The sequence below is a fragment of the Petaurus breviceps genome, unplaced genomic scaffold, assembly GCF_028583685.1.
Source record: "Petaurus breviceps papuanus isolate PSGF00001 unplaced genomic scaffold, PetGlider_PUasm1.0 188, whole genome shotgun sequence".
NCBI lineage: Eukaryota > Metazoa > Chordata > Mammalia > Diprotodontia > Petauridae > Petaurus > Petaurus breviceps.
This window is the reverse complement of record NW_027185804.1, coordinates 16,361,656-16,384,317: the sequence shown is the minus strand read 5'-3', so window position 1 is coordinate 16,384,317 and position 22,662 is coordinate 16,361,656. Positions and strand designations below refer to the sequence as shown.

The 22,662-nt window shown below is 39.1% G+C and overlaps 1 protein-coding gene and 1 long non-coding RNA gene across 2 annotated transcripts in view; one reads left to right on the top strand and one right to left on the bottom strand.

Moving 5' to 3' along the window:
• Nucleotides 1-13,466, top strand: part of LOC138163780 (uncharacterized) — a 62,334-nt gene extending 48,868 nt beyond the window's left edge. Inside the window, exons 2-3 of the long non-coding RNA XR_011168921.1 lie at nucleotides 4,561-4,689; nucleotides 12,581-13,466. This is a non-coding gene — a long non-coding RNA (uncharacterized lncRNA). The remainder of the gene's footprint in view (nucleotides 1-4,560; nucleotides 4,690-12,580) is intronic.
• Nucleotides 1-22,662, bottom strand: part of BBOX1 (gamma-butyrobetaine hydroxylase 1) — a 519,348-nt gene that overhangs the window by 279,855 nt on the left and 216,831 nt on the right. The window lies entirely within an intron of this gene.

Below are 22,662 nucleotides of genomic sequence, written 5' to 3'. Positions count from 1 at the left end.
CCCCTCTCCTCTCTTTCCCTCCCCTCTCTTTTCCTCCCCTCTTCTTTTCTTCCCCTCTTCTGTTCTTCTCTCTCCTCTCTTCTCCTCTCCCAGAAACTTCTTAGAGGCAGCTCTAACTAGAAGAGTCATAACTAGACATCTTGGCAGCTGGATTGGCACTTGAGGCATACAACATTAATTATGCCCTAAAACTGAGTGTGGTAGAGAGATGATCCTAGCATACCAGACATTCATGAGAAGAGAGACACCCATGACAGGAAAAACCTGGAGATTGAAAGAATGCACTTTTAAAATCATAATTTTATTTTTCATTGTCTAAATTTCCATGCCTACAGGAAGAGCCCCAGTCACCTTGCCCAAGTTGAAGCTCTCTTAACTAGCCTTTAAAACCAATTCTGGAAAAGAGAAGTTCCTTACTGTCTGCCATAGGCATACCCGTTCCTTTTTATAGTCTCTCTTTGGCCCTGACTGCTTTGACAACCGGAGACAAAACTATTTTAGACATGATAGTTAAAATCAACATGGTGGTGAATTGATTAAATGAGTTCTGCTGTGGCCTTCACTCTGAAATGGTATCTTTTTGTTGTCAGAAACTAACTTTCTACCCTAACTTTCTTGCTTACTCTGACTATAATGGCCTTCAGCCCATACTAATAAAATCTACTTTGACCCAAAGCGACCATTCTCAGATACATTCTTTTAAGTGCATAAAGACTTGGAGGGCAGGGACCAACCAGTCCTGCCTGTGACAGCAAGCTGTTCCTCTGGGAGCCTCACAAAATGCATCTGAATCTGAGATTTATAGCCCTTCTATCTCCTTACCCAACATAAGGCAATATTTTCCAGCTGAGTTTTAAGGGTTGCTTTTAAATCTCTTCTTTCTAGCAAAAAAAGTGGAGTGTAGGAATGGGGAGCTAAGATATTTATAGTAGAATAACTTAGTTCTTCATTAATTCTGCATTGTTTTTACATGAATGACTTATTTCCTTTATTCTCGTGTTAATGAATTGATGAGGTTTGGAAAGCCTTAGAACAGTGTAACTGTGCCAGTATAAACAGCTCTGAAAATAAATCCCTCACCTCCTTGCATCTCCAACAATGACTTAACAGTTTGAAAACAGTATATAAATCATGTTTCAATTGGGAGGTTGTGTATGTCTTAGCAATGGACAGAGCGACGGCCACATTTCAGGTTCTCAGGTAAGTATTTCATGTCTGAAGATAGTGGCCAGTCTGTGATAGCTATGGTCTTAAATTTAGAAACTGGGAAGGAATCCAGGTGCCACCAAATGCCATGAAGTGTTCCCCTGACTAATAAAAGGAGCCCAAGGAAACAGGGTTCTGATCATCAGAAGAATTTTAAAAAGTATTAGTGGAAAATGGAGCAGGTAGATTTCATCAGAGTCTACACAATAACAGGAAAGCAAGAAACAAAACAAATATTTGAAACAAAGGGCTCATCAATTTTGGTGATATATTAGACCAGTCCAAAAATGTATGATTTCCATCTGTATAGGATCCTGGACTGCCAGTAGTAATGTTTCCATATGTTATACAAAAGTGAAGTACAAAGCACGATACAGTAGGACAATTGTGTAATCAGAGTTAGAGAAGGAAACTGACAGGATTTCCCAAATGGTAGCCTATAGCAGTAGGTAGCCAGGTAGTTCAGTGCACAGAGCACTGAGCCTTGAGTGGGGAAGACTCATCTTCCCGAGTACAAATCTGGCCTCAGACACTTCTTAGTTGTGTGACCCTGGGCAAGTCACTTAACCTTTTGCCTGAGGAAGATACATGAAGGATAGCCAGTGCTTAGTTAACAGAGAAAAAGGATCCCTTACAGATAGTGTAGTGTATTATAACCAATAAAGAATTCCCTCCAAAAGGATTATAGGAATATTATCAGGGACATGTATGAACACAAAAGGAAGTCAAATGGTCACATAGCCAGAGTGGCGGAAAATAAATGGGCAACCCAGAGGTTCCATTGTTATGTATACAAAGGCAAAATATATTGAGGAAAGCGCCCAGCTGTTTCAGGAAATCCCATTAATGCAGGATTTATGGGAGGAAATGGATAAGAGGTACATGGGATAGACAGGTATTTATGGGTTGTGAGCTGCATGAATGGAGGGGTGGCCATTGTTGGTAAGATAAATAAATGATTGAATAAATGAATGGAAAACTATTTATTAATTCCTTCCTATGTGCCTATTTCTGTGAAAACTAACCCTGTGGAACAAGATTAGAGCTTCCCAGGATGGTAAATTTAGAGCTGGTATGAACTCTAGTCCATCTTCTCATTTTTTTGTCTATTTGAAGAAACTAAGGCCCATGAAGAATAAATGACTTCTCTAAATTCACCTACCTATGCAAAGCCCTGGTGATTAAACCTCACTTTTTCAAAACCCATTTGATGACCTTCTATGAAGCTCAAGCCTTTGTTACTTCTTGCTTAACTTATGACAATGAAGAACAATGTGTCTAAAGAGAGTTCTTTACCTTAAGTCTCTTCCCTAAAAGTGATTTTAGAGCCATAAGTAGGAATTTGTACTCTGTGAGAAAGTGCTATAATTGTGTAGTGGGAAAACAGAATTACTGGGAACGTTGTTGCATTGGGGTAGTTGAAGGAGGCAAGGCACAGTAAGAGTTCATCCCATTCTAGCATATGATACCTTCCAATCTGAACCAATTATTTTGTGAATGAGGTACTGAATGATGTTTCTGTGCTACTGAAGGAATGAAAATTCTGCCAGCACTTGACATTTGGTACCCTGGGACAAAAGCCCTGATCGCTTCATCTTTGTTATGGCTTTGATTCATATTACATATACCTCACTCCCGTGAAAAGAATGACCATAGATTCAGAGCTGAAAGGGACATTAAAGACCATCAAGTCTGCTGAATGATATTTCCAGGGTACTAACATGGGGATCTTCATTCCAGCTTCATGGGGGAAAAATTCTCTTGGCATCTGCTGCCTCCTAACCAATTTTCAGTCTATTGCATTTCTAAGCAACAGATGAAACTATTTTCTGAGTATCCCATGACTCCTCCTCTCAGATAAAAACTAATATCTCTGCCAAAAGAAAACGCTTCTACGTGAAGAGGTTGTGAATAAACAGATTTTTAACTTGCTTAGAATTTCAAACCCTTCCTTGGAGCTGGGGATCCATGGGTTGTTTTCATATAAATGAAGTAGGTAATTGACTAAGTCGGACATTCACAACCACAAAGTGGAATTTTTAAGGCAGAAAGAGAAAAGGGCAAATGAGTTATGATTATTTGTTTGAATCATCATTGTGTGTTAGAAAAGATGCCAGTGTGTGCAGATCGTAGTTCCATTTCTTGCTGGCTATAATTTTAGAGCATCTGAGAATTCTCACCTTTCTCCGGAAGGTGAAACTCAGAATGACATTTTAGTGCCAACAGTAAGCCATGATTCCTTCTTGAAGGGTTGCCCATTTTTGCAGGCTGCTTTGTTTTTAAAAGCAGCTTCAGGGAAAAAGGCCACCTCATTCAGGGAACGATGCTCAAGGCCAAAGCCTTAAAAAAGAACCAGTGGCCTGTTCCATCACTTCATGACTACACCTGTTGGCTATGTGTTTATCCAGCTTCATAGAAACAATCAACTTGTAACCAGCCCAAGCCTATTGGAGTTGAGATAGTGCCAGGATGAACTCATTCTACTCTAGGTTTTTTTTCTCACTCCCCCCAAATATCTGTTTATTGGCCACATGTAAGGCAGAAAGCTGTCTGAAGATGGCTTGTGTTAAGGAACTTAAGCAAATGTATGACATATCTTTTGAAACCCAACCCTGTCGGTGCTCTCGTTCCAGCCTTCTGATTACTTACCCAGTGTCTTGCCATGGTGCCAGTGCTCTGAAAGGGCAGCATCCACAGCTTCTGACTCAGGCATACTATTAGGGTGGAGAAATATTCAAAAAGAATGTTTTTTAGAGGGGTAGTTTACACTAATAGAGTCATTGTTCTTTTTGAGTGGAAACACTGACCAGAGACTTGAAGAAGGCTCCAAAGAATAAAGGAAGTGGGTTGATTCCACCATGGAGAAAAGGATTAGGACAAAAGAAATACGAAGACTTTTCGAACAAATAGGAGTGAGCAGCTGGTCTCTATCACTACCGATAATGAAAAACATGGAAAGTTACCTTTCTTAAGTCATAGGCTGAAGGTGAGGATGAAAGGGATAAAAACGATTCCATCCTGAAGCTTGCTATCCTTTTCTCTTGGCTGAACTAAACATCCTCTAGGATCCCTTTCATCTTTGGGATTCTCTGATTCTCTGAAGGTCTTATTCAATTTAATTCAACTCAACAAACATTTATGAAGTGTTTGCTTTGTGTAAAGAACGGTGCTAGGTAACGTGATCTGGTGATGACTGATGCAACTTAAGATATTTTCCCCAACTCTCTACCAAATAAATCTAGATTATCTAAATAAAGATTCATGTTTTTTATTTGTATGTATTTTAGAGGTATATTTTGTTTTTATACCACCTACATTTTGCAATGCATTTTTCTTTTTCTCCTCCCCTTCCAGAGGGCCATGCCTTAAAACAAAGGATAAAAAAGAGGAAAAAACACTTAGGCAAAGCTAATCAACACATCTACTGAGTCTGACATTACTTGCAGTGTCCTTTACTCAAGACTTCCACCTCTGCAGAGGAGGGTAGGTGATACATTCTTACATCTCTTCTTTGGAATTAAGTTTAGTTATTATAGTGTTGTCATTTCCATTTACATTGTTGTCATCACCATGCATATTGCTTTATGGGTTCAACTTATTTTACTTTGCATCAGTTCATATAAACCTTCCCATGCTTCTCATGGCATATTCATCATTTATTATAGTTTAGGGTAGAACCTTTCCATGTACCACACCTTACTGAGCATTTCCCAAGTAGTGAGCATTTACTTTGTTTCTAGTTTATTACTGCTACAACAATTCTGCTACAAACCCTCTTGGGGCATATGCCTAGCAGTGGTATCTCTGGGACCCAGCTATTATTATAAATTGTTTAAGCTTCATATTGTACCTGTGAACGAGGATAAATTCATTATACTAGAAAGCATTACGACATAGCTCATATTCTCATGGAACCTTGAGGTTCCCAAAGCAGTTTATACACATTGTTTCATTTGATCCTTAATAATGACCCTGTAATGTAGGTGCAATTATTGTTCTTACTTTAAAATTGAAGAAATTGAGGGTCAAAGAAGTTGTAACCCAGGGTCATCAGCTATTAAGTGTCTGTGGCAGGATTTGAACAAGGTCTTCCTCAGCCCAGATCCAGCTCTTTCTTCACTCTGTGACATTGCAAAGAATTCCATCTTCAGCAAACAAACCGTTTCATCATCTCCTAACCTTTCAAGGATAGAAGGTTGTGTTCTTGCCCACATCCTGCCTGAGCTCAGATTGGGGAAGATGGAAACACCGGGACAGCAATTTGTCCTACACCCAAGGAACACCAAGTATTTGAGATTGGGAAATTGATTTTGCTTGACACAGGAATTTGGCCCCACACAGTAAGCCTGCTTTTGCATATGAGGCACATAAGAAATTGGCCTTCAGAAAATCCCTAACCAGAAATGAAGACCAATCTCAGACCTGGTCACCGGAAATGGAGACCAATCTCAGACCTGTCTGAGGCTGTGACAATCATTTGTATTGCCAGGGAAACATAAATCTCCCTCTCAGTGTTGGTTAAGTCAATATTAGGATGCTATTTTTCAATGGCTTTTATCTGCCCTTCCCTTCTTGGTCCTTGGCTTTCTTGCCCTCTCCATCACTCACTGCAAACTCCTAGCTGAAATCTTCCTGATACAGTGAGTTGAAGGTGTCTGATAGGGCCACAAAGTAGGATCATGTAAATCATAGAAAAGGAGGAAGATATAAAAAAGTGATCGTATCTTGGCAGGAAAGACACAGTGGAGGAAGGTTTTAGATTTAGAGTTGGAGGACTTGGGTTCAAATCTCAGGTCTGCTCCTTAATGACTTAGATCACTTAACCTCTGTTGAACTCACTATCCTAATCTATTTTTTTTGTTTATTAATTTTTTAGTTGTGTCTGACTCTTTGGGACTTCTTTTTGGGGTTTTCTTGGCAATAATACTAGAGTGTTTTGCCATTTTCTTCTCCAGTTCCTTTTATAGATGAAGAAACTCAGGCAAAGTTAAGTGGCATGCCCAGGGTCACACAGCTAGTAAATGTCTGAGGCTGGATTTGAACTCAGATCTTCCTGACTCCAGTTCAGATACTCTATCCACTGTACCACTTTCTTTCCCTAAATATATAAAATGAAGTAATTGGGATAGATGGCCCCTTCCAACTCCAGATCATATTCCTTTGGTCCTAGCATAGGGTGTGGCTTGTAGAGTGGCTTTGCCATAAGTGTTCTTGTCTGCTAGCTCCCCTTTGCTTTTTGAAACTAACATTTTTGGACACCTGTGCATGCTTCCAATCAGAGCCCTTGTGGTACTAGTGTCATCAGTTGTCATGTCCCTACCACTTTTTGGTTGATGTCATTCTAACTTGCCCAGAAATCTGGTGAAAAAAACCAACCATTGCTAAATCGTTTGTGGTGAAGTGATAGCATCAGTAGTATCTAATAACCATAATGGCTAGCATGAAGCTTCAACATGTTAAGTCATTTTATTTGCACAGGAGTCCTATGAGGTAGGTTCCATTTTGCACATGAGGCTGTGACTTGTCCAGGGTAACACAGCTAGCAAGTGTCTAAGACAAGATTCAAATTCAGGACTTCCTGACTCTAAGCCCAGCCCATTTGCCACTGCATCAGCTAGTTGTCTACTTTTATCAAGATAGAATCAAAATTGGGCAGCTAGGTGGTGCAGTGAGTAAAACGCCAGCCCCAGAGTCAGGAGGACCCGAGTTCGGTTCTGGCCTCAGACACTTAACACCCACACAAAAAACACTAGCTGTGTAACCTTGGGCAAGTTACTTAACACCAATTGCCCTCAAAAAAAAAAGATAGAATCAAAATAATTTTATTTTGAATCTCTCCTATCATAATAGAAAACAAAAAGAAAAAGACTGAGCAAAAATTACACTTCATTATGAAAATATCAAAATCAGTATTATCTTTATTTTTGTATTGATTTCTACTATGTTAATTCTACAACATAATTGATTTTTATGCTGCATTAATTTTACGTTTGAGTCGACCTTAAAGCCACCTTGCTGTATCCTTGAGTTGAACTCATGAATTAAGCTTTATCCCTGAGTTAATGTAAAGGTTAGCTTAAAGGAACCAAGATAGTTTAAAGGAAAAGTTGTTGTCTCTCATACCCTTAACCCCTGGGGTTCTGCTTATTATATGTAAGTCTCAACAAGTTAACCTGGTGTCATCTCCAAAAGATAAGTCTGTCCTTATCTGTCCTTGCACAATTAAGGGAGATATTATCTTCTCCAAGGGAACAGCAAATCTGGCAATACCAATTTCCTAGCAAAGATGCAGATGTGTCCCCTAAAACAACTAAGATTCTTTAATTGTCAGAGAGGAGAATAATAAGCTTTACCTGAATGACAGCCCACTTTTCTTAGTAGAGCCAATTTTAATGTTCTGCTACTACCTAGATCCCCTTCTTCCCTTTGTAGCAATAAAAAGGTTCCCCCCCCCTTCTCATTGATGTTGTTGGCTTTTCTGAGGTGGTCAGTTTGACCTGCTTTGTTAACAGTTATACCCATCAGTGATAATAAGCAGACCTTTCTCAAAAGTCTGTACTTCAGTCTACCTTTATTAAATTTACTCACAAGAGTTGCTAGAACTTACTGGAGCCTTGAACTTCCCACTGATTTGATGTTTATGATGACAAACCATAAGGTCATAGATATAGAACTGAAAAAGGGATTCAAAGGCCACCCAATCCAAGATCCTAATTTTACAGAGGAAACTGAGGCCCAAGAAGAAGTTCCATGTCCAAGACTAGACAGGTAGTAAGCCTCGGAGGTGGGGTTTGAATCCATGATTTCTGACTCCAGAGTTGATGTACTTGATGGTGTCTTCCAGGTCTAACATTCTATAATTCTATTAGTCTATGGTTTCTTTCCTCCATTTTCTTTTCTGAGGGCTCAGAACCCATACTCCGAGCTAGTTTTTATATGCCAAGGGATATAAATGTTCACATAGAAGTATTTGTGTTGACTGTGATTTTAACAGTAAATTTAGGTCCATACTACTGATTTCTTTTCTTCTGAGGGCTTAAGTATGGGGTGAAATCCCCTCACTTGTTGTCTATGCATAAAGAATTTTAGAACTTATATAACTCAGCATTCTAAAGGGTACAAAAACCCTCAAGTCAAGACTGTTAATTTCAATTAGGAGGTCCAACAAGATTCTAGGGCTTGAGTCACAGAATCTCAGAGCTGGATAGGACTTAGCCTGTACCTAAATAAGAATCTCCTTCATAAATGTGACCAACAAACTGAAATCCAGCCTTTTTCTTATGGACTCCATTGGGGGAGGGGAGGTGTCAGACAATAATCAGTCAACAAGCACTTTTTTAGTACTTACTATATGCCATGTACTGTGCTAACAGCTAGGCAAAGAAATGTAAGCAAAAGGAAAGAGAGTTCTGGCCTTCAAGAAGCTTTCATTCTAATAAGGAAGACATTACATAAAAGGAACCTGAAAGGGGAGGGCAAGACGGTATGTGGCACAAGAGCAGATGGAGAATGCAAACCCAAGTCCGGCTCTTTCTTCACTCTATTACATTGCAAAGAATTCTATCTTCAGCAAACAAGCCATTCCATTGTCTCCTAACCTTTCAAGGATGGATGCAGCTGGCTGGGAGATGAAGAATTGGCTGGCCTAGGAGACCTCTTCAAATGGAGGTTCTGGGAGGAACCCATAGTCTTCCCATTAGAAGGAAGGGGCCCAGGCTCAGAGGAATGCATCCAAGGGAGCCTCAAAGCTCCGCAGGTGACACATTTTATGAAAAGTTTGGAAGTGTTTTCTATACTTGGAGCCTAAATTTATGTCTTTGCAGCATGGTTTCTTCTTAGGTTCTATAGAGCCAAGTTGAATAAGCCTAATCATTCTCCTAAATAATGCCTTAACAGTAAACTGAGGCAGTAGTTAAGCGACTTGCCATCCTATCCTTCCATAGTCTACCCTTTAAACTCATCCTTTTCTGGCAGGAGTTCAAGGCCTGTGACCATCCTGATTGTCTCACTCTGGCTGTTCCACAGCTTCTCAGAGTCCTTTAATCAGCAAGCCCAGCACATCAGTTTAAGCAACCTTATATAGCATGTGGCTACATAAGGTGGCACCCAGAAATCAAGATACTACAACCAATTCAGCTTGATCTGAGAAGTATACAGAAGAATTAACACACCACCATTTTGGAAAATATGCAATTTTTTTCCCACCGTTCCACTTCGTAGTCAATGATCAAATTGACTACTTCTTTTTTGGGGGGTGGGGCACAGGGAGAAAGACTATTTTATACATTTCTTACTGTTTAGTCAATCAGTCATGTCTGACTCTTTATGACCCTATTTGGGGTTTTCTTGGCAGAAATACTGGAATGGTTTGCCATTTCCTTCTCCAGCTCATTTTACAAATGAGGAAACTGAGGCAAACAGGGTGAAGTGACTTGCTCAGGGTCACACAGTTAATTAATGTCTGAGGCTGGATTTGAACTCAGGTGTTCCTGACTTCAGGGTCAGCATACTCTGCCATCTTGATGCCTATTTTATACATACATACATGCATGCATACATGTGTGTATACATATATATATATGTATTTACAAATTGAGATAAAGTCATCTAATGGTTCATTGATTAGGTACTATTGTCAATGACCAAATGATCAATGTGGAGGTAACCATAGTTTTACTTAGAGCGTAGGCTCATCATGTGTAAGAGCCAGCAAGCCCAGCACATCAGTTTAAGCAACCTTATATATCATGTGGCTATATAAGCAGCATAAAAACCAGGATGCTATAGAAAGCAGGAAAAGAAGATCAGGATACAGAACTAGAATTCAGTAACAGAAAAGGGAAGATAAGGATGTGTGCCAGGTGCTCAAAATTGGAGCTCCAGCTGGTTTCCCAGCCTTGATCTTACAGGTAGTGTGATCCGTCTTCTAGGAATAATGTCCAGAAGCTCAAAATAGAGACTGGCAAATTATTCTCTTCTTATTGCAATAGTAGCAAGAAGTCTGAGCCAAAAATTCTCATTCCACTATTTATATTTATACACAGGGTATCCAAAAAAAATCTTAGTGCAATTTGACATTTTAATAGTTAAAAGCTTTAGTAATTTTAATAATTTTATTATATCGTATGCCATATGTGATATATATGATAATATATAACATAATGGTTATAATATATTATTAATTAATATTACTCTAAAACTACCAATGATTTTATTATCATGGCACCAAGACTTTTGAGATACCCTGTATATGTGTACATAACATATTACTGTTGTTTGTCCTTTGATCTTGAAGAGGACTGATGACATCATAAGGGTGAGTTCATGGGCTATAAGTGAGGCAGAGCTGTGCAAAGTTGTCACGCTCACTCTCTCTTCCAGAGTCATCCAAATCTGGGGGCAAAACATGGTCAAGATGATTGATAATGATCCAGGATGCCATGTGTGACTTTGGCCTTTCTAAATGAACATCTCTCCTGGGTTTCAGTATGTATGTATACACACAGACATATATACATACACAGAATTGCACACATACACACATATACATGTATAAGCATTATCCCTGACTCTGAGAAGCTGGCAGTTCTATTGATTGCTATTTTTACTATTTTTAAACTGCCTGGGAATCTGTGTGTTCCACTTTGGACTTATTCCTTTCTTAGATCTAGAATTTTTACCCTTATGTTTTTGTTTTACACACACACACACACACACACACACACACAGTATTATGCATAATATATGCACATCTTATATCTCACATTGTTGACTCACACTGGATTCCAGTTCCCTTAATGATAATAACTGTTATTTATCTAGCATATTTTATAAATATGATATTATTTGATCTCTTCAAAAATCCTGGAAGGGACATGGCATGTCTATTATTATTCCTATTTTATGGGTAAACTGAGGCAAAAGCTTAGTGTCTAGGGTTGCACAGTAACTGTATTTGAACTCAGGACTTTCTTGACTCCACTGAAACACCTACCTGTCTCCTGAAGAATGGATAAAAAGTGCCATTTCTCCACATAGAAAGTAAAACAAAATTGAGTGAGCTGGGATAATGTTAAATAGAAAATGTTATAATACCTGAGTACTCTCAACAGGAATCCATCAGCCTGTCTGGAAGGCTATACAGAATTCATGGCAATGTTAGTTTTAAGTGAAGCTGCTCAGGGAAGTCAGCGTCATTAGGAAGATAAAATACTCTTTCAAATCAGCACTGTTTATCTTCCCCTGTGTTTCCATGTCTACATCTATGCTCTTCAGTCATGCCCTACCATATTATTTTCCTTCTTTTATACATTACAGATGTTGGACTAATGGGTTTGTAGTTTTATAAAGTGGTCCTCGTCCCTCGCCTCAATATTGGTTCCACATTTGCAGGGATATTTTTCGGAACCTTGCACAAACTCAAATGTTTATGGTTGTCACTAACCTCAGAACTAAATGTGGTCTTCCCCTCCAAAATGTCAGGAGACATTCTTTCATTAGCTTCTGGAAACCAATTGGTTTTGAGCAACCCTCTTTCCCCAAGGAACTCAGTATCACTTATCCTAAAATTATCTGGTAGCTGAGTGAATTGCGGTAGACAATGTGGAAAAGCAGCATTGCAGGGAGGAGGAAGGGAGTGCCCAGCAGGGATTCCAATGCCCTCTGCCTCTTTCTCTTGAGCAATTGGGTTTAAGAGTTAAAGAAAAAAGGCACCAATATGTTCTTTATCCTTTTGGGAAAACTAGAAGTAGGGAAGGAAGAAACAGATTCATGCACAGCCCAGATCAGGGCACTGTGGCCAAGCAGGAGGTGACTTCATTTACTGGGGATTGATACAGCCCCCAAAGGAGCCATGTGGTATGATTTTCTGTAAAGAATTGTGTGTTCGGAATTAGGAGATTTGAGTCCTAATCCTGGTTCTCCCACTAACTCACTGTGTGACCCATGGGCACTCTACCTTATGTGACATTTCTCATCACTTTATAAGGTCTCACATTGATGTAGCTGGTATCATGTTAGCGGTGGTAATGGTTGGCCATTCTCTGCACTGACCAACTGCCAAGTGAGGCTTGACCTAATGTGGATAACCAAGGCACCATACACTCACCCACGGTCCAGTTATTTATGAATTTCCTTCGTAAACATAACTCTGTTAAAATGACATTTGATAATCTAATATTTGATATTCTAATGTTATTTAATATTTCATAATCTATTTAATATTTATATTTAATAATCTAACATTAGTCCACAATAGCAGTTCTTAAGCTGGGGTCCATGAACTTTAAATATATATACTTTGATAACCTTATTTCAATATACTTGGTTTCCTGTGTAATTTATTTTATGTGTTTTATAAAAACATTCTTTTCAGGAAGGGTTCATATGCTTCACCAGACTGCCCAAGCACTCCGTAACACAAGGGCTTGAAAACGTCTTCTCCAAAAGGATGGCTTAACAATTTCCAAGGAAACACATGCCTGACCTCGGATAAACACTCTGTTCCATTCACTTGCAGTTATTGTCTTTTACTGCTTGATTTATCTGGTTGATTTTTTTTTTATTCTATCTTAAGGGCAACTTTTAGCTTTTTAAAAAATTTGTTGATGTTTTGAGTATTGCAATGCTGAGAGATGTTGTCCTTCTGCCATCTTCCATCACTTTCACCTACTTCTGCCTAGCCCAGAACTCTGCTTTAAAAAAACACTCACTAGTACTTTTTTTTTTTTTTTTTGCCTTTTTGGAGGGAAGTCAGGGCAGTTGGGGTTAAGTCACACAGCTAGTAAGTGTTAAGTATCTTAGGTTAGATTTGAACTCATGTCCTCCTGACTCCAAAGCTGGTGCTCTATTCACTGCACCACCTAGCCATCCCTTTCACTAGTACTTTCACACAACTATTGAACCAATAGAATACAATAGTTACCTATCACCTTTATGTGCCTCTTCAAGGAAAATCTGCCATCCTGATCTGTGGGCTTAGAGTACCAGAATCTTCTTTCATGGATTCTTAAGTTCCTAGTGTGTATTAGCATAGGCTTTCGAGCTAGTTTCTCAACTTAGAAGACACCTTGAAAAGTTGGGTCCCCAGGGCAGCTAGGTGGCGCAGTGAATAGAGCACTGGCCCTGGAGTCAGGAGGACCTGAGTTCAAATCTGGCCTCATACACTTAACACAAAAAACTAGCTGTGTGACCTTGGGCAAGTAACTTAACCCCAATTGTCCCTCCAAAAAAGCAAAAAAAAAAAAAAAAAGAAAAGAAAAGTTGGGTCCCCAGAGTCAGGCTGCCTGTGTCTCTTCTCAGGAATCTTCAGAATTTGGGGAGGTGGCTTCCTAGTATTAGTATAGCTTACAAACCCTTAACCGTATTCTTACCCCATTGAATCACTGGTACAAAACTTCTCCTAAACCAGGCCCACACTCTCCAGTGAATATAATTTTCTTTTTAAGGAAAGAAACAAGAAAGTATTAAATGTCTACTATGTGTCACTTAGCTGCTGTTTGCCTCAGTTTCCTCATCTGTAAAATAAGCATTATAATAACATTTACCTCCCAGGATTGTTCTGAGAATGAAATGAGACAGTTGTGTAAAATGCTTAGTTCTGCACCTGGCACACAATAGCAGGGTTCTGAAGTAACTGTGGTCTAAATAAATTTTCCTTTCTTCCTTTTCTCTCTCTGACCAAGGTGCCCAGATCATGTTTCACTTCCCATTCAGCTACTGCTATCTTTTTGCCCTGCTGCCCTCTCTCCTTGTTTGATTTGGGAATCATGACAAATCAAAACTATTATTTTTTCCAGGAAGAAAATTACAATTAACTTCCCGGACTCCATTCAGTATTTCTGTGATTTTTCCACCCCAAAATCCCTTCCCTAGCTACTGTTTCTCTCTGTGCATTGTCTCCTGCAAGTAGAGGGGAAGGTCCTTGAGGGCAGTACTATCTAAATTTTGTATTTATACGCCTCATGCTTATCACAATGCCGGGCACAGAGTAGGCATATGCAAGACTGCCCTTCCTCCTTCCTATTGAAAACATGAATGACTGTCCTTGGGCTTGTTGGAGCTCCTTGACTGCTTCCTGAAACGTGGTTGCTTCAGCACTAAAAATACTTGATTGCTTATTACCTCCTTGGTCCTCCTCCCACCCAGTGACAGGGTGTGGCAGGGTGTGGCATCAGATAAAAAGGAGAGATAACTTCCCACTCTCTTCTTCCTTTGACTCTTCAGGTGACATTACATAAAGTATAGCGAAGTGGTGGGGTGCTATTCTCCCACTCCAACCAAATGGCAGTTAGAGTGAGGGGACTCAACTAGGTTAGCTTGCAAAGAGCTCTGGTTGCCATATCTGTTTTGTGATTTTTTTCTTCAGAAGTAACCAGACTTTGATTTTGATCTGAAAGTGCCTGGATATGTAAGGTTCCTACTGGGAAAAAGTCACAAAATACAGTAAAAAGGGAAAAGCCATAAAACTTAAACTCTATGAAAGGTAGAAGCCCAAAACATGGTGACCAGTTAGCAATCGTCACTTAGGTACTGAATTATGTTTTAGACAATGAGTCATAACTGAAGACACTATAACCTGTGAAAGCTTTACCAACAATATTGTGACCTACAAGATCAATCTGCAAACATGTTTGAGCATAACATTGGTTTAACTCCCAAACTCATTACTAAGCAGAAAACCAAAAATTTCTACCCATCAGTAGTGACGCACTCTCTAGCTTCTTCTCCCTTTGTTTTCTATAATTACCATGGGGATTTGGGGGGTTCTTAGCAGGGATCAACTGAATTGTCTGGCTGCCTCCCCTGACCCAAAGTTCCTCCTGTTTGTACGTATTCATAATGATTGATTAAACCACTATCTATAATCAATCTGCCTTGGCCTCTTCCTTTGGTATCAAAAGAACATTGCCTGGTTATGGGGGAGGTACAAGGTTCCCCAGCCAGGGGAATTCTGGATCTTACACCATATGAATTCAGTGAATCTGGATTCATGGGTCCATGAGGTGGAGCTGATTCGTGCCTCAGGAAGTTCCCATGTTAGAGAGAATTCTGCCAGCATGCGGATATCTGGGAATTGTTTGAACAGTGCGGAAATGTAATGAAATGTATACTATTTTGTGATCTTGCAAACTGCTTTATGTTTTAATACTTGTGACAGCCTGTGGAAGAGTATTTAAGTAACTATAATAGACTTCCTATAGGTTTTTGTGTCCTTTAACATTTCTTTTGTGTATAGGAAATAAATAACTGTCCCATACCTAATTCATTATGTAATCTGCTCACTCCTTTAGGGAGAAAATCCAAATGGGCCATATTCTAACTTTTATGTAATTTGTCCCTAAAGTGCCAGTGTGGGAGTTTAATGATCCAAAAGATATGAATAAAAGGGGCCTCGTTTCCCTCTCATTAAAGGTCAGCCTCCCCAAGGATGGAGCCCTGTCAGACCACATGCATAAGTCTAGAAGGCAATGCTGTATCCTTTAGGGCCAACAACTATTATTTGATGATGTATATACATTTAAACAAACAAGCTTACTTCTGCAGTTTCCAAATCTTAAGTACACAGATTGTTAACAGTGGCAATAGCAATGCTGAATGACTTGAAAAAAGTCATTTTCAGAGAAAACACATCATTCCCTTGCTTGTGATTAGTAACACATCTGCTCAGTGTTTCAGATGAATATCTCAGTTCTGGAATGATATTTGTCCTTTCTACCTTTACATCTGGCTCCCTCTCTCCATTCACTCTGCCACTTGAACCCCAGTACGAGTCCAATTCATCTCTTGTTATAGTCTCTTAATTGCACTTTCCCATTCAAATCTCCATGTTGGTTTAAAGTACAAAGTTGGCAAGAGTTTGGTAGAGGAGAAATACTTCTCTTCTCTTCTTAATTTTCCAGTTTCTAAAGGAAAAAGAAACAATAACACTGTCCATGATTATTCCTTGGAAAATTTTCTAGGGCAAGGATTTAGGGGAGGGAGAAAGGCCATTTCTCAACCTTATTTATAAAATTAATTTGCATTATTCTTAGACCTCAGTGTTCAAAACAGTCATGATTTACAGTTTAGAATGACAAATCCCTTTCCCATGGCACGCCAGATTCAGTTTCCAGATGTGTAGCTTGTGAAACTGAATTATTCGTCACAGGTGTCGTGGGTTATTTTTTTCCCCTCCCACTGGCATTCTGTAATTAACTAAAGAAGCAGGAGGAGACCTGCTGAATTCATTTTGGAAACTGGATACCGTTGGAACTTCAATTGCCTATTCCTAAAATATGTATGCTCTAAAAATGTAGAATTTGTAACGTAACCTTGGGTCTGTTCACTCAGACCTGACAGGGTGATGTGGAGTCTCATGATGGATGCATGTGTTGCTAATTTGAGAAGGAAATGGTATTCTCTGGAATTCCTTCATGGAATACATCGAAGCAATCAGGCTGTGCTAATTGAATGACCTTATAAAGCTGCCCTAGGGATACATTCTTTAAGATACCTTAAAGGAAGAACTTGAGCTCTTGGCTCTGACACTTATACTTAAATATAGAAAGCAATGATAATATTTAAAGTGCTTCAGCAGGTAGAAACCACACTGCATATTGAATTTGGTTGTCAAGAATAATGAACTAAAATAAAAACAATGAAATTATTTCTTCTTTCCTCTAGTTCTCTTCTTTTGTGTATAGGAAATAAATAACTGTCCCATACCTAATTCATGAAAAAAAAATTCCCCCTGATCTAACCTACCATAGTCACTAATGTCTGTGGTGTTTTCCCTTCTGCTCCCTCCCATTCCCACAGGGCACTGTCCAAAGCCACACCTTCTTCCAAACTTTCCTATTGCCTTTGAGGGTACCACCATCATCCCACTCACCCAGGTTCATAATCTTGGCTTTCCATTTGATTCTTTATTCTTTCTTCTCCATGTGGTCAATCAAAATCTATCCATTTCTACTTTCACAATATTTCTCAAACCTGTCCCCCTCTCTCCAGTCATTCTGCTACTGCTCTAGCTCAAGTCCTATTCATCTTTTGAAGTAAGTAGCCTCTTAATTGGGCTTCCTCACTCAGATCTATATGTTGGTGTTAGGGACAGAGTTGTTAACAGTTTGGGAGAGGTTCTACTTGTCTTCTGACTTCCAACTTTGAGGGACAGTGCAGGTCCTCCCCACAGAGAGGTCTCTAGAGGAACAGAAAGGCTCTGGGAAGAAGTCAACATGGAAAGCAGTCAGTGCCTCAAGCAAGCCTCTGCTCCCAGTTTGCATTTAGAGAGACTTGAGGAAATTTCCCATTGGGTGAGAGAGATTGGGGGTCTTTCTCAATTGGACTGAATCTTCTTACTAGTTGAAGAACTTATTTACTCTTTATGTTGTCTGGTATATTCTCATCTATATAACTTTTCTGATTTCTATTTGCTATTAACTTGGATAAATGGGTTTGTTTTTTCTTTACTATGTGTAATAGTTTGTATATAACTAGTACTTGATAGGAATGGATTCACACCTTTGGGATATAATGTGGTGAATTTCTACCCCATTAAGGGATAGCAATCAGGAGAGTAGCTTGAACCCAAAGTTTATTTGCCCTAGACTAAAAATACTTAGTGTGGCTGACAGATATAAATCTAGCTTAGTATGACCTCTCTGACTAGAGCAGAATGGCCTACCTGGTGGGCCCAATCTCCTGCTCCTCAATTGGAAGTAATAAAAGTCTCTTGTGGAGAAAGGTTGGAGGAAGACACTCTAGAAATATGTTTTCTTTTTTCTTTTTTAAAGGTTTTAAATTATATTTTATTTTTTCAAATTACATGTAAGGATAGTTTTCAATATTAATTTTTGTAAAATTTTGAGTACCAATTTTTTTTTCTCCCTCTCTTCCTCACCTTCCCCAAGACAACAAGCAATCTGATATAGGTTATACATGTACAACCATGTTAAACATTTTCCCATATTAGTCATTTTGTGAAAGATAAATCACAATAAAAGGGTAATAAAACAATAAAACCAAAAGAAAGAAAAAACAAAAATATAGTGAGGAATATTAAACTTCCACCTACATTCAGAATTCACAGTGGATGTGGATAGCATTTTTCATCATGAGTCTTTTGGAATTGTCTTCGATCATTATGTTGCTGGAAAGAGCTAAGTCTACCACAGTTAATCATCACAAAATGTTGCTGTTACAGGGGGATGGGGTTGAGTTAAGATGGCAGCATAGAAGCAGGAAAACTCTGTATGCCCCCTCCATAATCACCTCAAATGCCTATAAAAATGACTCTAAACAAACGTTAGGGCTACAGAACCTACAATGTGACAGACAGAAACAAACTTCCCACTGAAGACAGCCCAGCAGGTGGGCAGGAAGAGTCCATCACAGCATGCTGGGAGCAGAGCCCAGCCCCACATAAGTATGCAGTTTTACCCTCAAGGTGGCCACAACCAGTCCCACCTGGAGGAACTTTGTGAGAGTGGATCACAAGCAGCTGTGGTGGTTTCCAGAATTATCAAACCATAAATGCCAAAGACAAAGTGAGAGTTCAGTGTGGACCTTGTGGGAATAGAGGGTCTGGGAGTGTGGTATAGCCTCTGCCCCTGGGGTAACAAGCAGCTGAGGCACTGTGTCTCTGCAGCCACTGCCTTGTGGCTACTTCAGAGCTCCTGGCCTGCAGATTGTAGGGGAACCAAACAACCAGTCTGAGGGGCAATTGCTCTTGCTTTAACCTTCTTGGATCTGGATTGCTGTCTAGGGTGGAGATCCTGGAGTGTGTGACCAGTGAGCCAGAGCCAGTGGAGGCTTCAGAGAAGGCAGCCAACCAATAGCTCCAGCACCTGAGAAAACCCCAGCAATTTGGGACAAAGCTCTCCTCTCTGGAAGCAGAGTTCTACTGAGACAAAAAGCTCAATAGTCAAGTAATTGAGTGGCAATACAAGCAAGCAAAGGAAGTAAAACAAGCACAGAAATCTGACTTTGGATTCCTTTTTGGGGGACAAAAAGGATCAAAGCATGGAACAGGAGGAAGACAACAAAGTCAGAAGTCCTGCACCAAAAGCTTCCAAGAAAAATATGAACTGGTAACAGGCCATAGAGGAGCTTAAGAAACATTTTGAAAACCAAATAAGAGAAGTGGAGAAAAATTGGGAAGACAAATGATAATGATGCAAGAAAATCATGAAAAGAGAGTCAACAACCCGACTAAAGAAAATAACACCTTAAAAAATAGACTAACTCAAATGGCCAAAGAGGCTCAAAAAGCCAATGAGGAGAAGAATGCCTTAAAAAGCCAAATTTGCTGGATGGAAAAAGAATCTCAAAAGCTCACTGAAGAGAATCATTCCTTCAGAATTAGATTGGAGGAAATGGAAGCTAGTGACTATGAGAAATCAAGATACTATTAAACAGATCCAAACAAATGAAAACATAGAAGGCATTGTGAAATATCTTATTGGAAAAACCACTGAAGTGGAAATTAGTTCCAGGAGAGATAATTTAAAAATTATTCAACTACCTGAAAGCCAAGATGAAAAAAAAAGAACCTAGAAATCATGTTTTAAGGAATTCTCAAGGAGGGGCGGCTAGGTGGCACAGTGAATAGAGCACCGCATGTGGAGTCAGGAGGACCTGAGTTCAAATCTGGTCTTAGACACTTAACACAAAAACTAGCCATGTGACCTTGGGAAAGTCATTTAACCCCAAATTGCCCTCCAAAAATCAAAAAAGCAAAAAAAAAAAAAGAAATTCTTAAGGAAAATTGCCCTGATGTTTTAGAACCAGAGGGCAAAATGGAAGTTGAAAGAATCCACCAATCACCTCCTGAAAAAGATCCCAAAAAGAAAACTCCTAGGAATATTATAGCCAGGTTCTGGAATTCCCAGATCAAGGAGAAAATATTACAACAGCCAGGAAGAAACAATTTGAATATTGTGGAAACACAATAAGGATAACACAGGATCTGGTGGCTTCTACAGTGAGTGATTGAAGGGCTTGGAATATGATATTCCAGAGGTCAAAGGAGCTGGGATTAAAACCAAGAATAACCTACCCAGCAAAACTGAGTATCATGTTTCAGGGGAAAATGTGGTAATTCAATGAAATAGAGGACTTTCAAGCATTCTTGATTAAAAAATCAGAGTTGAATAGAAAATTTTCATTCAGATAAAAGAAGAAAAAGAAGCATGAGAAGGTAAACAGGGAAAAGAAATCGTAAGGAACTTATCAAGGTTGAACTATTTACATTCCTACATGAAAAAACAATAATTTTAACTTATGAAACTTTTCTCAGTATGAGAATAGTTGAAGGGGATATAAATGTGTATGCATATATATGTACACATACATACATATGTCTATATAGGCATATGAATACATATGTGTGTATATATGTGTACAGATATACATAGACAGAGGGCACAGGACCAGTTGAATAGGAAGGGATGATACCTAAAAGGTGAAATTGAGAGGTGAGAGAGTAATATAATGAGAGGAGATGGGGAGAGACAAAATGGGGTAAATTATCCCATATAGAAGAGGCAAGGGACAACTGTTACAATGGAGGGGAAGAACAGGAAGGCAAAAGGGAATAGGTCAACCTTACTCTCATTGAATTTGGCTCAGGGAGGGAATGACATATACACTAAATAGGGTATCTTGCCCTATAGGAGAGTAGGGGGGAAGGGGATGAGAAGGGGGATGATGGAGAGGAGGGCAGGTTGGGGGGAGGGAAGTTGGAAGCATACACTTTTGGAAAAGGACAGGTTCAAAGTAGAGAATAGAAGAAGTGGGGGTGGGATAGGATGGAGGGAAATATAGTCAATCTTTTACAATATACCCACTATGAAAAAGTTTTGCATACACATGTACAACCTATATTGAATTGCTTATCTTCCCAATAAGGGTGTGTGATGAGAGAGGAAGGGAAAAAATCTAGAATCCAAAGTTTTAAAATCAAATGTTTAAAAAATATATTATTATTATCATTATTTTTACATTCAGCTGGGATATAAGATATACAGGCACTGGGGCATAGAGATCCATCTTGCCCTACTGGAAAGTTGGAGGGGGAATGGGGGAGGATATAGGAGAGAGCAGATTGGGGGAGGGGGTATACAGTGGGATCTCTGTTTTGGGGTAGTGGGTAGGGAAAAGATGGCGAGAAAATTAGTAACTCAAAATCTTGTGGAAATGAATGATGTAAACTAAAAATAAACATAAAATTTAATTTTAAAAAAGAATATAACCTTTGTGGGCAACACAAATGTACATATTACACACATACATATGTGATGTGTATATATATATATATATATATATATATATGGTATATATGTCAGACGGATGAAAAAATCAGTACATAACTGTGATTTCACCAGCGTTGGGAAGCCCCAGCGTGGACATTTCCTCCATTGACTCAGAACGGTGATTCATCTATTGCTTAGGACCACAGGAGCATAAATCATAGATCTAGGCCTGGAAGTGACCATCTAATCTTATCCCCTCATTTCTTAAATTATGAAAATGGATCCAGGGGAAGCAAAGTGACATAATTTTATAGATTTGCTTGAGGCACTGAAAAATTACATGACTCAAATCCAGGTCTTCCTGTCTCCAAGTCCAGCCCTCTGCTCATTGCACTTTGATATTCTTTCTCATTTTCTCCCTTTCAATCTCCTCTTTCTTTCCATCTCCATTTCTCTGACTCTCTCTAGTTCTCTTGCTGTTTCTATGTTTCTTACTTTCCTCCTACTTCTTCCCTGCTTAAAAGTACTATATTTTGTGTTAGAAAGATTACCATAACAACTGGTGAATTTTTTTTTTTGAAATTGGCAACTTAAAGGACCAATCTTCAGTTATCTGGAAAGTTTCTTTATGTGAAAGAAATAGCTCAATTTTTGACATGCCAGATAATGAGGTATTACTACTATCTGTCTGAAACCAAAGCTAAACCTTTCACAAAAATAGAATAGAACATAACTCTGGGTCAAGGTTGTGGCTATCATCTTGAAAAATCATTTTCTTTAGAGAACACATTCAAAATCTGTGTTGTTCTTCCTAAGGAGTCTGCAGCTCAGAAATCTCTTATTGAATTCGCCAGAAGGTCTACAAGGCATGATTACATCTGTTTGCGGGGTTTTTTTTTTTTTTGTTTTGATACATTTCAGGATCCCAAGATTTGTCATATGGATACTGGCTAAGAAATAGCCACAAAGTAGAAACTTTTAAAAAACTATATAGAGGCCATGTAACCTTGAGCAAGTTACTTAACCCCAATTGCTTAGGGGCGGCCAGGTGGCTCAGCAAGTAAGAGGACCAGCTCCAGTGTCAAGATGACCTGGGAATCAAATCCAGGCTCAGATACTTAGCACCACACCCAGAAATAACTGGCTGTGTAACCTTGAGCAAGTTAACCCCTATTGCTTATATATATATATATATATATATATATATATATATATATATATATAT